The 15,421-nt window shown below is 40.5% G+C and overlaps 1 protein-coding gene across 8 annotated transcripts in view; it reads left to right on the top strand.

Moving 5' to 3' along the window:
- Positions 1-15,421, top strand: part of CDK14 (cyclin dependent kinase 14) — a 685,360-nt gene that overhangs the window by 590,971 nt on the left and 78,968 nt on the right. For 7 of the 8 annotated variants that reach the window (XM_055272770.1, XM_063636397.1, XM_055272774.2 and 4 more), the window contains one exon: positions 9,574-13,020. The exons of the other annotated variant lie outside the window; for it this stretch is intronic. The gene's annotated coding sequence lies outside the window, so the exon portion shown is untranslated. Of the gene's footprint in view, positions 1-9,573; positions 13,021-15,421 lie in introns of those variants that run through there. 8 annotated transcript variants of the gene reach the window in all.

Here is a 15,421-nt window from a genome sequence, read left to right as displayed (position 1 = left end):
AATTTGGAACCAAAATAATCACTTCTCTCCAGTGAGGCTTAGGGGGAGAAAAATGTGCCAGAGTTGTCTTGTAGAAAAAAAGAGTACTTTGAGGAAGGGCAATGCAGCAGGAAAAAAAAACACAGTCAAACAAACGCAGAACCTTACAGTGCATAAATAGGCCAGTGAAACGCAGACCACCTGATCACATCGAAGCACCCTGAGCGGGGGTCCTCAGCAATGTTGTCCCTCCGGCGTGTAAACTGCATGCATGTGTGTAGGGGTGTGTGTGTATATGTACACACAGAGATTTAACAGGAGCACAGAGGGAATTAGAGCCTGGCTCGTTTTTAATTTGGGTCTGTTTGCTTGCATTTAGCACTTAAGGGCTTCTACATTCAGTTTGCTCAAAAGAGTGATGAAGCACTCCTTGCTTATGCCTCAAATCAGGAATGCATGAAGTGCAGCTGCAGAGATAATACATTTTCCCCAAAGGCTTTGGCTGAGCAAATTAGGTGTCAATGGGGTGCCTGCGCAGGCAGTACTCTCTCTAATTAGTCTCTTGAGCCTAGTTGGTGGCGGGTATGAGATGATCTAATCAATTGGTCTGCGTCTGATGGTTCGTGTAAAAATCCTACCAGGCAGACTCTCTCCCACAGGTCACCCACCTGCACAGCGGGACTGCTCATTTTCATTTTTCATCTCCTCCATCACATGATGCTGACAGTTGGTTTTAAGAAAATTGAATCCAAAAAATATCTAGTTCATAGGGCACATGGGTCAGAACAAAGTTGCATTATGGGTACCAGCGATCCAATTAATTAATATTTATAGCCAAGAAGCTTTATGTAGATATTTCTGAATAAGGATTTTATCAATCAAATCCAATTTCTTGTTTAAAGCATTCATTTCTAGAGAGAAAGAACATTGTAAAAGCTGAAAGCAAGATAAAAATGGCATCCATTAATCTTATGATTTATATATCTATGACTGGCTATGCACATAGTTGAGCTTATAATTCATATACACTGTTCATTTGTATTGTGCATGCAACATGTTTTAATAATAAAGTTAAGGGAAAGAATTACATTGATACTATATTTTGCTTCCCTGTGATTGTAGTATACCCTCTCTCCTTCCACCTAAATCCCCATTCATCAAATGCATGATTGCATTTATATTTTCTTAAAAACTTTCCAGCAAATCTGACCTACCTTATATGCACTCATTGAAAATTGAAGCTGATGCTGCTCAAGGAGAGAGAAGGGACATCCCATGCTGCTGACTAACAGCACCAGGCAGGGTAGCCGGCACAATTTGGGCCATTCGGAGCCATCTCACAGAGATGGGAAAGAGTCTGCCTCTCATTGGCACCTCTCTTCTGTTCTCATTATTGGCTTCTTCCATTAAATGTCTAAGCCCAAACCTAAGTAATGGATTTATCATAATCACTGTGTTCACCGTTTATTATCCAATTACTATTATTACATATTACCCTTTATTATGCAATTCTGTTTATGCCCTAGGTTAGGTACATGTGATTCTCCTAGAGATTACACTCAAAGAATCAGGACAAGGCAAGAACAAACATCATCGATGTCTAAAAAACATCTTAACCCAACAGGATAGTGAATATGCCATTGACTATGGTGACAACATAGTTTATTGTTACATGAAATTAGATGTACTGGAAATCAAATCATTCCTTTCAAATATAATGTCATGGAGCTAAAAAAATGTTATTTTTGCCTACAGGAAGGTGTTAATCCTACCAACCATCCTCAGGCTGGTGGTGTATCTGTGGATGGTGTGCAGTGTGTGCAGTACTGTACCATTTCACAGGCATCACATTTGCCTTCAGTGAATGTGCCATAGGGAACTCTACATATGAGAACATATTTCACTACCAAGTCTTCGGATTCTACAATTTCCCCTTTATTCATTCAACAGCTGTATATTGAGTGCCTGAGCCGGGCCTGAGCTGTGCTCTGGGGACACAGCAGTCTACAAAATCAAGCTTAATCAAGAACATACTGATGCCACCTGTCCCCTGACTTGCTCCTTCACAGGAAGTATCTTCACACCTTAGGAGGGACTAAATGAAGTCTCTGGTTCAAGAGGTCATTGTGGGTACCAGGTCTCCATTCTGTTGATTAAAGTGGTAAAAGAGGGGAGAGCCAGGCAAGACTACATCATTTGGATATAGTTATAGGAACTCCATGCCTGGACAAGCAGATATCAGGACAGACCTAAAGCTCCCGTTTAGCTGGAGTGGGCAGGCTTCCAGGAAGAGCTGGAATCTCAACTGCTGTTTAAAGTACATGGAAGAAAAAGGACAATTTTGTCATCTGCTTAATAAAAATGTCAAGGCTGATAGTGGAGTTGAGGACTGGCTGAGGATGCCTGTGGACAAATGTGCTTGAAGTACTGTGAGGATGAGTGCTCTCTCTTCTTGATGTCATGGTCCTCAAAAAAGATGCCAGTGCCTAGATCAGAATGCATAGTTACATGGAGCAGCATGTAGAGCATGTTCTTTCTTCATTTCCCTGAAAGAACAAGGGTAGGCTGGGGACAAAGGAGTTTGTTCCCATCTAATTATTTTTGCTAGGGTGGTGACTTCTTTAAGACGAGGTTCGATAAAGGCATATCTGCACAATTAAGCAAGGATGAGGAGTGGTCAAGTGAGCCTTATGGATAACCTCCCACAAGCAGCAAGGATTTGAGATAATAACTGTTGGGATGTAGAGGTAGCAAAGGGCTTATATGTGGTATCCATTTACCCCCAGGCCTCTCCTAGAAACTTAAGGAAAGGCTTTTGTTTTTGAGGACAGGGAACTCTGAAGAATTCTCATACCATATACAAAACTTCGCTCAAAATGGACCAAAAAATCTAAATGCAAGGGCTAAAACTATAAGACTCTTAGAAGAAAATATAGGGGTAAATCTTTGTAACCTTAGATTTCTCAATGGATTTTTAGATATAACACCAAAAGTATAAGCAACAAAAGAAAAAAAAAGATAAATTGCACTTTGCCAAAATTAAAAACTTTTGTACATCAAAGGACACAGTTAACAGAGTGAAAAGGCAACCTATGGAATCGGAGAAAAATCATACTGTAAGGGATTAATATCCAGAATGTATAAAGAACTCCTACAACTCAACAACAAAAAGACAACCCAATTTAAAAATGAGCAAAGGGCTTAAATAGATATTTCTCCAAAGAAGATATTCATATGGCCAACAGCCACATGAAAGAGTCCCCAACAGCCTGGGCCTGGTGGCTTATGCCTGTAATCCCAGCACTTAGGGAGGTCAAGGCAGACAGATGGCTTGAGCCCAGGAGTTCAAGACCAGCCTGGACAACATGGTGAACCCCTGTCTCTACAAATATAAAAAATTAGCCAGGCATGGTGATGTGTGCCTGTAGTACCCGCTACTTGAGAGGCTGTGGTGGGAGGATCAGCTGAGCCCAGGAAGGTCAAGGCTGCAGTGAGCTAGGATTACATCACTGCACTCCAGCTTGGGTGACAGAGCAAGACCCTGTCAAAAAAAAAAAAAAAGATGCCCAACATCATCGATCATTAGGGAAATGCAAGTGCAAATCAGTTCATACCTACTAGGATGGCTATAATTTTTTTTAAACAAACAAATTTTTTTTTGGAGAAATTGGAACCCTTGTGCATTCCTGGTGGGAATGTGAAATGGTACAGCCATGATGGAAAACAGTTTGGCAGTTCCTCAAAAAGTTAAACATAGAATTTCCATATGACCTAACAATTCCACTCCTATGTATATCCAAAAGAATGGAAAACTGTTTAAACAAATACTTATACATGAATATTCAGAGCAGCACTATTCACTATTAGCCAAAAGATGAAACAACACAAATATAAATCAACCAATGAATGGATAAGCAAACTGTGGTATATTCATACAATAGAATATTATTCAACCCTAAAAAATAATGAAGTACTGATTCATGCTACAACATGGATGAACTTCGAAAACATCATGCTAAGTGAAAAAAGCTAGACAAAATTGGTAACATATTATATGATTCCATTTGTATAAAATATCTAGAATAGGTAAATCCATAGAGACAGAAACATTAGTATTAATAGTTGTCAGGGGCTGGGACAAGGAGAGAATGGAGAGTGACTGCTTAAAGGATATAGGATCTCCTTTGGGGGTGATGAAAATGTTTTGGAACTAAATAGAGATGATAGTTGCACAACATTGTGAATGCACTAAATGCCACTAAATTATATTCTTTTAAATGGTTAATTTTGTTTTATATAAATTTTGCTTCAATTTTAAAAAAGAATGGAAAGTTAACATGCCAGAAACTCACCATAGTAAGTGGGGGAAATGAGCAGATGGTGGAGAGGATGCTCTTTCTTTTTATTTTATTTTTTATTTTTTTTAGAGGGAGTCTTGCTCTATTGCCCAGGCTGGGGTGCTGTGGCACAATCTCGGCTCACTGCAACCTCCGCCTCCTGGGTTCACACCATTCTCCTGCCTCAGCCTCCTGAGCAGCTGGGACTACAGGCGCACACCACCACACCTGGCTAATTTTTGTATTTTCAGTAGAGACGGGGTTTCACCATGTTGGCCAGGATGGTCTCCATCTCCTGACCTTGTGATCCCCCCGTCTCGGCCTCCCAAAGTGCTGGGATTACAGGCATGAGCCACCGTGCCTGGCCACTATTTCAGTGGTTCCTGAGCATAAGAGTGGAATTTCTGCTATCTGGACAAGGTATTGCTGGGTTGCTGCTATGCAAGGGTGATGTCCTTGATGCCACAGCCTGTGTGTGCAGCAGCAAGACAGGTGCACTGTGAAGTCTCAAAAAAGGACAAAACCTTTGGGATCAGGCATCATCCAGGGTTCCCCCTGCATCTGGGAAGATGACTGTATGGCCCTATAGCTGGAGACATGAAGGCCTGACCAGGCCTTAGTGACCAGCAGCTTCTTTTTTTTTTTTTTTTTTTTAATTATACTTTAGGTTTTAGGGTACATGTACACAATGTGCAGGTTTGTTACATATGTATCCATGTGCCGTGTTGGTTTGCTGCACCCATTAACTCCTCATTTAGCATTAGGTATATCTCCTAATGCTGTCCCTTCCCCCTCCCCGCAACACACAACAGTCCCCGGAGTGTGATGTTCCCCTTCCTGTGTCCAGGAGTTCTCATTGTTCAATTCCCACCTGTGAGTGAGAACATGTGGTGTTTGGTTTTTTGTCCTTGCGATAGTTTACTGAGAATGATCTTTTCCAGTTTCATCCATGTCCCTACAAAGGACATGAACTCATCATTTTTTTTGGCTGCATAGTATTCCATGGTGTATATGTGCCACATTTTCTTAATCCAATCTATCGTTGTTGGACATTTGGGTTGGTTCCAAGTCTTTGCTATTGTGAATAGTGCCGCAATAAACATACCTGTGCATGTGTCTTTATAGCAGCATGATTTATAGTCCTTTGGGTATATACCCAGTAATGGGATGGCTGGGTCAAATGGTATTTCTAGTTCTAGATCCCTGAGGAATCGCCACACTGACTTCCACAATGGTTGAACTAGTTTACAGTCCCACCAACAGTGTAAAAGTGTTCCTATTTCTCCACATCCTCTCCGGCACCTGTTGTTTCCTGACTTTTTAATGATGACCATTCTAACTGGTGTGAGATGATATCTCATTGTGGTTTTGATTTGCATTTCTCTGATGGCCAGTGATGATGAGCATTTTTTCATGTGTTTTTTGGCTGCATAAATGTCTTCTTTTGAGAAGTGTCTGTTCATGTCCTTCACCCACTTTTTGATGGGGTTGTTTGTTTTTTTCTTGTAAATTTGTTTGAGTTCATTGTAGATTCTGGATATTAGCCCTTTGTCAGATTAGTAGGTTGCAAAAATTTTCTCCCATTCTGTAGGTTGCTTGTTCACTCTGATAGTAGTTTCTTTTGCTATACAGAAGCTCTTTAGTTTAATTAGATCCCATTTGTCAATTTTGGCTATTGTTGCCATTGCTTTTGGTGTTTTAGACATGAAGTCCTTGCCCATGCCTATGTCCTGAATGGTATTGCCTAGGCTTTCTCCTAGGGTTTTTATGGTTTTAGGTCTAACATGTAAGTCTTTAATCTATCTTGAATTAATTTTTGTATAAGGTGTAAGGAAGGGATCCAGTTTCAGCTTTCTACATATGGCTACCCAGTTTTCCCAGCACCATTTATTAAATAGGGAATCCTTTCCCCATTGCTTGTTTTTGTCAGGTTTGTCAAAGATCAGATAGTTGTAGATATGCGGCATTATTTCTGAGGGCTCTGTTCTGTTCCATTGATCTGTGTCTCTGTTTTGGTACCAGTACCATGCTGTTTTGGTTACTGTAGCCTTGTAGTATAGTTTGAAGTCAGGTAGCATGATGCCTCCAGCTCTGATAAAATAGACTTTAAACCAACAAAGATCAAATGAGACAGGGAAGGCCATTACATAATGGTAAGGGGATCAATTCAACAAGAAGAGCTAACTATCCTAAATATATATGCACCCAACACAGGAGCACCCAGATTCATAAAGCAAGTCCTGAGTGACCTACAAAGCGACTTAAACTCCCACACAATAATAATGGGAGATTTTAACACCCCACTGTCAACATTAGACAGATCAATGAGACAGAAAGTTAACAAGGATATCCAGGAATTGAACTCAGCTCCGCACAAAGTGGACCTAATAGACATCTACAGAACTCTCCACCCCAAATCAACACAATATACATTTTTTTCAGCACCACACCACACCTATTCCAAAATTGACCACATAGTTGGAAGTAAAGCTCTCCTCAGCAAATGTAAAAGAACAGAAATTATAACAAACTGTCTCTCAGACCACAGTGCAATCAAACTAGAACTCAGGATTAAGAAACTCACTCAAAACCGCTCAACTACATGGAAACTGAACAACCTGCTCCTGAATGACTACTGGGTACATAATGAAATGAAGGCAGAAATAAAGATGTTCTTTGAAACCAACGATAACAAAGACACAACATACCAGAATCTCTGGGACACATTCAAAGCAGTGTGTAGAGGGAAATTTATAGCACTGAATGCCCACAAGAGAAAGCAGAAAAGATCCAAAATTGACACCCTAACATCACAATTAAAAGAACTAGAAAAGCAAGAGCAAACACATTCAAAAGCTAGCAGAAGGCAAGAAATAACTAAAATCAGAGCAGAACTGAAGGAAATAGAGACACAAAAAACCCTTCAAAAAATTAATGAATCCGGGAGCTGGTTTTTTGAAAAGATCAACAAAATTGATAGACCACTAGCAAGACTAATAAAGAAGAAAAGAGAGAAGAATCAAATAGATGCAATAAAAAATGAAAAAGGGGTTATCACCACCGATCCCACAGAAATACAATCTACCATCAGAGAATACTACAAACACCTCTACACAAATAAACTAGAAAATCAAGAAGAAGTGGATAAATTCCTCGACAAATACACCCTCCCAAGACTAAGCCAGGAAGAAGTTGAATCTCTGAATAGACCAATAACAGGCTCTGAAATTGTGGCAATAATCAATAGCTTACCGACCAAAAAGAGTCCAGGACCTGATGGATTCACAGCCGAATTCTACCAGAGGTACAAGGAGGAACTGGTACCATTCCTTCTGAAACTATTCCAATCGATAGAAAAAGAGGGAATCCTCCCTAACACATTTTACGAGGCCAGCATCGTCCTGATACCAAAGCCTGGCAGAGACATAACCAAAAAAGAATCTCAGACCAATATCCTTGATGAACATTGATGCAAAAATCCTCAATAAAATACTGGTAAACCAAATCCAGCAGCACATCCAAAAGCTTATCCACCATGATCAAGTGGGCTTCATCCCTGGGATGCAAGGCTGGTTCAACATACGCAAATCAATAAATGTAATCCAGCATATAAACAGAACCAAAGACAAAAACCACATGATTATCTCAATAGATGCAAAAAAGTCCTCTGACAAAATTCAACAACTCTTCATGCTAAAAACTCTCAATAAATGAGGTATTGATGGGACGTATCTCGAAATAATAAGAGCTATCTATGACAAACCCACAGCCAATATCATACTGAATGGGCAAAAACTGGAAGCATTCCCTTTGAAAACTGGCACAAGACAGGGATGCCCTCTCTCACCACTCCTATTCAACATAGTGTTGGAAGTTCTGGCCAGGGCAATCAGGCAGGAGAAGGAAATAAAGGGTATTCAATTCGGAAAAGAGGAAGTCAAATTGTCCCTGTTTGCAGATGACATGATTGTATATCTAGAAAACCCCATTGTCTCAGCCCAAAATCTCCTTAAGCTGATTAGCAACTTCAGCAAAGTCTCAGGATACAAAATCAATGTACAAAAATCACAAGCATTCTTGTACACCAATCACAGACAAACAGCCAAATCATGAGTGAACTCCCATTCACAATTGCTTCAAAGAGAATAAAATACCTCTGAATCCAACTTACAAGGGATGTGAAGGACCTCTTCAAGGAGAACTACAAACCACTGCTCAATGAAATAAAAGAGGATACAAACAAATGGAAGAACATTCCATGCTCATGGGTAGGAAGAATCAATATCGTGAAAATGGCCATACTGCCCAAGGTAATTTATAGATTCAATGCCATCCCCATCAAGCTACCAATGACTTTCTTCACAGAATTGGAAAAAACTACTCTCAAGTTCATATGGAACCAAAAAAGAGCCCACATCTCCAAGTCAATCCTAAGCCAAAAGTGACCAGCAGCTTCTAAACTTAGCTAAGGAACTGGTTCTGGGACTCAGTGCAGCTAATGAACCGATCCCTCAGCTATGTGCCTTGAACCTGGGAGTGTTTCCACCCATCCTGGCAAGGCACTCTTTTCCCATCCTGGAGAGTCAATGAAAATGCTTAAGGGCCAAAAAGAAGTATGGAAAGGGGCAGAGTGAAGCTTCCTTCTTTTTGCTTGAACCATTCACCCACAAGTTGTTATTGTTTTCAGCAGGCATTATTGGAAACATGCAGTCCTATACAGGATGTTGGGAAGAGGCTGCCAATTCAGGTCACACTGGCCAATTTTCATTCTGCTGAAACTGAAATAATGATAATAGGCAATCGAGGAATTATATACAGCTGAATTTTTTTAAAAGCATGTATGTGATCCATTTTTCTATTTCATGTTCATAAAAATGAACATAATGATACGTCCTTTTAATGGTCTGTATGATGCTACAGGCACTTAATTAAGACCAGTATTGCTACTAATGATTCAGGGAAGGAAATTTGCTGAATTTCTTTTTCTCTAAATATCCAAGAGGAAAATAGACCAATTCAGTTGGTGGAGTTAAATGATTTTAAGAGAGGAAAGTGTGGTCAGAAAATTTGTTTATTGTATTAGAAGGAATTTTTTGGTTAAGGAGGCTATTCTGCTTCATTTTTATGTGTTTGGAGTGGCTGTGGGGAACATCAGTGGGATCACTTTGGATTGACCAATTTTGATGTTTCATGCAATTTAGGAAAAATGAATGGTGTAGATTTTTTATATAACAATTTTCTATTTTCCTCCTTCCAGGATTAAGTTGTCATCATTCTGGAAAGAAAAAAACATTAATGAAGAGGCCAATAATATGAAGGGAATCATGGATCAGTTTTCTTTCACTCCCTGTGGTGGATTTCACTTACAAGAAAATTGAAGCTGGCAAGACCCTGTTTTCTCTGCAATTTATTTAAAACCTTGCACGCATTTGGATACCTTGCGATTTCCAAGAACTACATGAAGATTAAGCTTTGCTTACTGATACATGGCATGTATTCTTTTCAGTCTTTTGTGTTTGATTTTGTTTGATTTCCCTCTGCAGCACAGCGTCTCTGTAAAGGTTTTTACGCTTTCACCAGCCATGTCTTAAATGCATTAAGACAACACATTTGGTGTTCACACTTCTTCAGTAATGTCTGTACTTGAAAGCCACAGAGTGGCATAAAACAATGTGTGTTTTCTTTGAGAGCAGTGCACATTTTGCAACCACTAGGAAGGAAATTTTCTGCTAAAGCAAACCCCTGTTCTCTGACTTGACAACTTGGCCCCGGACTGTGGGGCCCCACCTGTTGCTTACCTTTTGAGGTAATTTTGCAAATGTGGTTTTTTTCCTTGGAAATAACTGCACATTTATATATAGGATATTGGACTCTGCTTAGCATTTTCAAGCCACATAGCATGACTGTTTTTTGAATAGGTTGGAATTGAAAAAACAATTATCAAACGTTAAGAACAAAGACAGGGATAAATTGCTTACATTTCAACCTCTGGAGATTGAGGTAACTTTTTGTGTCTCAGTCTTGTCAACATCTTATTTTTTCTCATCCATTCTGTTACACTTCGTATTTTCTAACTGGAGAAAAGAGTGAGGAACAGAATGTTTTAAATCTGGTGCAAAAGAACTATATCTGCTGGATGAGCCTTGAAAGCAATCTTGGCCTGTTACGGCTTACAAAGTAAATTACAAAGTGATCCAGTTCAAAGTTTGCTTAGTTACAACAAAGCACCTTTAAAAAAAAAAAAAAATTACATTTTAAAAAAACATTCCAAGCCAATTGGAAGACATCATTGGGTTCCTTACTTTAAGACATCTCCTGGAATAACTGTTCAAATGCAGGTTTTAGAAACAATGCAGGAATCTTGCTTTAAAGATGGAAAAGGGAATGGTCCAGCTTCCGTTACTCAAGGAGTTGAGGGACCTTGGAGGATGAAGGCGAGTAGGTGACACTGGGGAAAAGTGGACCAGGCATGTCTTTTGCTTTGATCTGGAGGGAGGGCTGCCTGATGCAGGCTGGCTCCCAGTGGGGCAGGCCTCGCTGCAGAATGCCCAGTAGTACTGCGGCCAAGGGGACAGTTAGGAGACTTCATCTAAAGCATGAAACCTAGCTCCTCTGCACACAAATTCCTATGAAAATACCTTTGTGTACAGTATCTTACATTTTCCTATTACTCAGAAAGAAGGAGAGAATGAGTGAGTGCTTGAAATGTGTCACACTGTTTTAGGATCAAGACTAGGAATTAAGAGCCAGGTTGACAAGGACTTTTTCTGAGAGTTGGGTGAGGGTAAAGCTTTTCTATAATCAAGCTCAATACACCAAGGAAACTGGACCCAGAATTCCTAAACTTTAAAATGGTACTGTCTGCGGAGTGGAGTATGGATGGTTATGTCAAAGTCATAGTTCATCCTATCCAAATGTAGCATTCATTGTAAACTTTTAAGTGCTAAGCAAGGAATTATTTACTGATTGGTTTTAAAGAGAGCAGAAAACACTCAAGTGTAGAATGTCTACTATTTGCTACCTAGAAATCTTTTCCATTCCTCGTTCATACATTCCAACCCACTGGAAGTCTTTAGAGGTATTTTGATTTAAAGTATACTTAAATTAGGATTTCTTAAAGAAAATATAGGGAGAAAACTTTACATGCAATTAAAAATGGCCTTTCCTGTGATTTGGTTTGAATCATTCATTTGGAGAAGAGGCATGACTTTTGTATTTCACTAAGTTTAAAGCAAGAGCAACTGATGATTAAATGTTGCTTTTTAATAAGGTTTTTAACTTGAAAATTTGAAAATGTTTAATGTTGAAAGACTTCAATTAGGGCCATCAGAGTTATATTTCCCTGTTGTAGGCAGCTTCTTCGGAGAAGTGAAATATAACATTACTCAGTGGAGGGAGAAATCTGTTTTGTTACAGAGACATACCTCTCAGAAGGTCAGGAGGTTTTGAGTATCCTATCCTTGCCACCCATACAGGAAATCCAAAGTTTGGTGTCTCTCTCTCCGTGTCTCTCTCTTTCTCTCTCTCTCTTTCTCCCCCCAAACCCCTGTCACTCCCTGCCTCCCTCCCTCTCTCCTTCCCCTATTTGCAATCATATTCTTCCTCTGCTTCTTTTCTCTTCTGCCCTCCTTGTGGGCAGTCATGAAAATCAATTCAGACTGTGTTCATTAGCAGATTTATTATTCTATTGAGAAAGCACTGGAATGTTTTGTGAGATTATTTTTATATGAAGGAGTAGCCTGAACTCAAACAGATGGTAAGAATAGTACAAACACCTTAGCACATCACTGCACACACGGTATTCTGAAAGGAGATTTGACACTTAATTCCCATTTTCTTAAAAGAACAGTTTTGTCGACTTAAAAATATGAGATACATAGGATGTGAAAAAAAATGTTTGCAGTACTCAGCAAAAAATAGGGTACATAAAGCAGGGTGGCTGTCCATCCACTGATTCTGGGGTGAGAAGCAATTTCTACCTTACAAGAGTGATTAGAAAGTTTCCAGGAGCACCTCCAGACTTGCAAAGAAAGTGAGGCCTCTTGGTATCCTTCCCTCAGTGTGTATATGACAGCCAGTATAATCAATACCCTAGGTTATGCGTCTATATGATACTCATCTGTGAATATTATTGGTTTTGTAATCTTTGTTATATAAGAGGATGTTTAGGCTGTACATACTGGGGTAGATTATTGTCTGCCCCCTATACATAGGAATATGCTGCATAATTGCGCATAACTTCCATCTCCCTTATTGGCCTGTAGGCAGAGGAAACTGTATATGTTACTGCCTTGTACTTTTCTCATACACCAAAAACACAAAAAAATCAATAAAATAAGCAATCTTCTATTCTCATTCCTTTTCCCACAGCAGCATATTTTAGAGGCACATACAAAACCTACATTCTCTAGTTGGGAGTGGATTTTTAAATTTTTCCTTTTATCTTTTATTATTTTTTTTGTATGATGCACTGAGATGTGTACTTTCTAACAGGGGATTGGTACCTAAGAAATGTGGTAGCATTATTCAGAAAACTATTATACTTTCAAATGACACATAGTAAGGAGAATGGAATAATACATGTTGCATATTTGTTACCAGTTGTAATTTGTCTGTATTATGAAAGATGTAATGGTTTGTCAGCTGTCGTCACTGTTGTTTTCTTGTAACATGATATGGAATAAAGTATAGCAGAATCTCCGTACATGTTCTAGGTACATCTTCTTGGTGGATGCCCAGTAAGAGCATATACCATATCAAAGAAACATTGACTTAAAAACCTCTTGAACACAACCACTCTTACACAGTGAAATAAGAGAACAAATACACAATATGTGGGAAGGAGTGAGTTATCTGGAGTGGTCCAGGAGTCTGTTAAACCCTCCGCTTTCCTTGACTTGCTGTGCCAAATTTATGTAAAGGAGTAGAGGCCATGAGAAACAGATCCGCGAGCTGCAGGATCTTCACAGTTCCCCCAGCCCCTTCCTGATGTTCACACATGTCACATGTTCTGCCCATCTCAGATGCATCTGGAGCCTTTCTGGTTTTGTTTAATGGCAGCCCTATTTATCTTTTATTGCCTCCTTCTCTATTTTTTGCACATATTCAAAGATGGGCTGAGTAGGTTACCCTCCACTGAATACAAATCAAAGCTTCAGTGTACTGGTGTTCTGCAAGAAGCATGACTGTTCTTTCTGAACTGAGCTTACTTCCCTGAACGCCACGTAGGGGGCGTCTGCACCTGAAACTGCAGGGCATTCTTGGGATCCCACGTTTGGATTGACAGTGCCAACGTGGGAGGCCAGTCCCTTTTCCATCATCACCTTTTCCTTCTTGTCAGATATATCATAACCCCAAACGGGCCCCCACGATTTGATAAATTGCTAATAATGTTCATGCCAGGTATTTGGTGACTTAAAAGTGTTCACAGGCCGGGTGCAGTGGCTCACGCCTATAATCCCAGCACTTTGGGAGGCTGAGACAGGTGGATCATCTGAGGCCAGGAGTGCGAGACCAGCCTGGCCAACAAGGCAAAACCCCATATCTACTAAAAATACAAAAATTAGCCGGGCATGGTGGCGGGTGCCTGTAATTCAGCTACTCGGGAGACAGGGGCAGAGGTTGCAGTGAGCTGAGATAGCGCCACTGCACTCCAGCCTGGGCAACAGAGAGACTGTCTAAAAAAATAAAAAATAAAAAAAAAGAGTGTTTCACAAGTTCACATTCCATGTTAAGAGGACCCCCAGGACTCCCAGCTTTCTTCTGGGCAGACGCTTACCCACCAGGAGCAGCTACCTGATGTTTTCCTTCCCCTGCTCTTCTCCTGTAACCTCTGTGATTTCAGTTTGTAAACCCTTCGCACAAAACCAAACATAGGTGTCCTCAGCCGATGCATATTTCTCTCCAGAAAAGCTCATGAGAGTGACCGCATCTTCATCCCCCAAGTGCTTCTTCTGTTTCTTCTGAAGCAGTAAATCGTCTATACACAGGCAAATGCATTTCCAGACAGTTGCTGCCTCCACTACTGGATTCTGGAACGGGAGAGTGCATGGAGGTAGACGTCACAGTAGCCAACGTAGAGATAATAGGCACATTTCTTAATTAAATGGGAGCCATAAATCACCCTTGAAACTGATTAGAATTAATAGAAGTGTGAAAATAGTAACTTGTTCCAGGGAGTTGTTTCAAGGGAGCAAATATATGGCACTGTTTCACCTCCTTACAGCTATAGTAGCCTGTAGGCTCATTGTTGAGGTCACTCCCAGCAGCCTTGCAGCAAGCTCACATTTTACAGATGTAATCACATCAGCTCTTAATAGAAGAAAGAAGGGGATAGAGGGTAGGTATCTACAAGAGGCCAAAGAAACACCTTTGAGAAATATTTTTAACTTTTTAATGTGGCAGTAGAAATGTCAAGCATCATCTCAGTTCCATAATTGCCCAACGTTTCTGTCTTTCAGCAGGGCCTATTCCAGCTCTGCCAGGTTGGAGGATGTGATGTGTGCTCACTGAGGCAAGCAGTTCGAGTCAGGAGGGCGGCACTCCTATAGTTGCTGTTGGCCTCCAGAGTAAAGAGAAACCAGAGGGGAAGGTGTTGGAGCAACCTTGTGCCACTGGGTTAACACGTACAGTTGCTGAATAATGGCGGGCATTGTAAATCTCTGCAATGAGAACCCCACAGTGGCCCAGCAGCCTGCTGCTACCAGTGGGTGGTGGCGTTATGGGCATTAGCTTTGAGAAGCTTATGTAGCAGAGGGGGCTAGGATAAAGGACACAAATCAGGGAAAAACTGACAAGATTAAAAAAAAATCCAAGGCCTCGTATTTACTGTTCATCCCCCATGCTCTCGGTGTGCTATATTGTCTGCGTTGAGTCATGCTGAGAGAGAGCCAGGCACAATAATAGCTCAGAGCAGCCTTGCAGCCCCGGAGCCATCCTCTGCCAATGGTGCTGACTGTGCTAGTGAAGAATGGGATTCTGATAGAGCTGTCTTTTTTCTCCTTCCCTATGAGACCACCAATAATTATGGAGGGCACGCTGCACAGATGGCGTAAGGGTTCCCTGTTGGGGTGTATCCTGAGAAGTGACCCAGCAGGGGTCCCTGC

This window comes from Symphalangus syndactylus, chromosome 3 (genome assembly GCF_028878055.3).
Source record: "Symphalangus syndactylus isolate Jambi chromosome 3, NHGRI_mSymSyn1-v2.1_pri, whole genome shotgun sequence".
In the NCBI taxonomy this organism is placed as follows: Eukaryota; Metazoa; Chordata; class Mammalia; order Primates; family Hylobatidae; genus Symphalangus; species Symphalangus syndactylus.
Note: the sequence above shows the minus strand (reverse complement) of the source record. Positions and strands in the feature narration are given on the sequence as shown.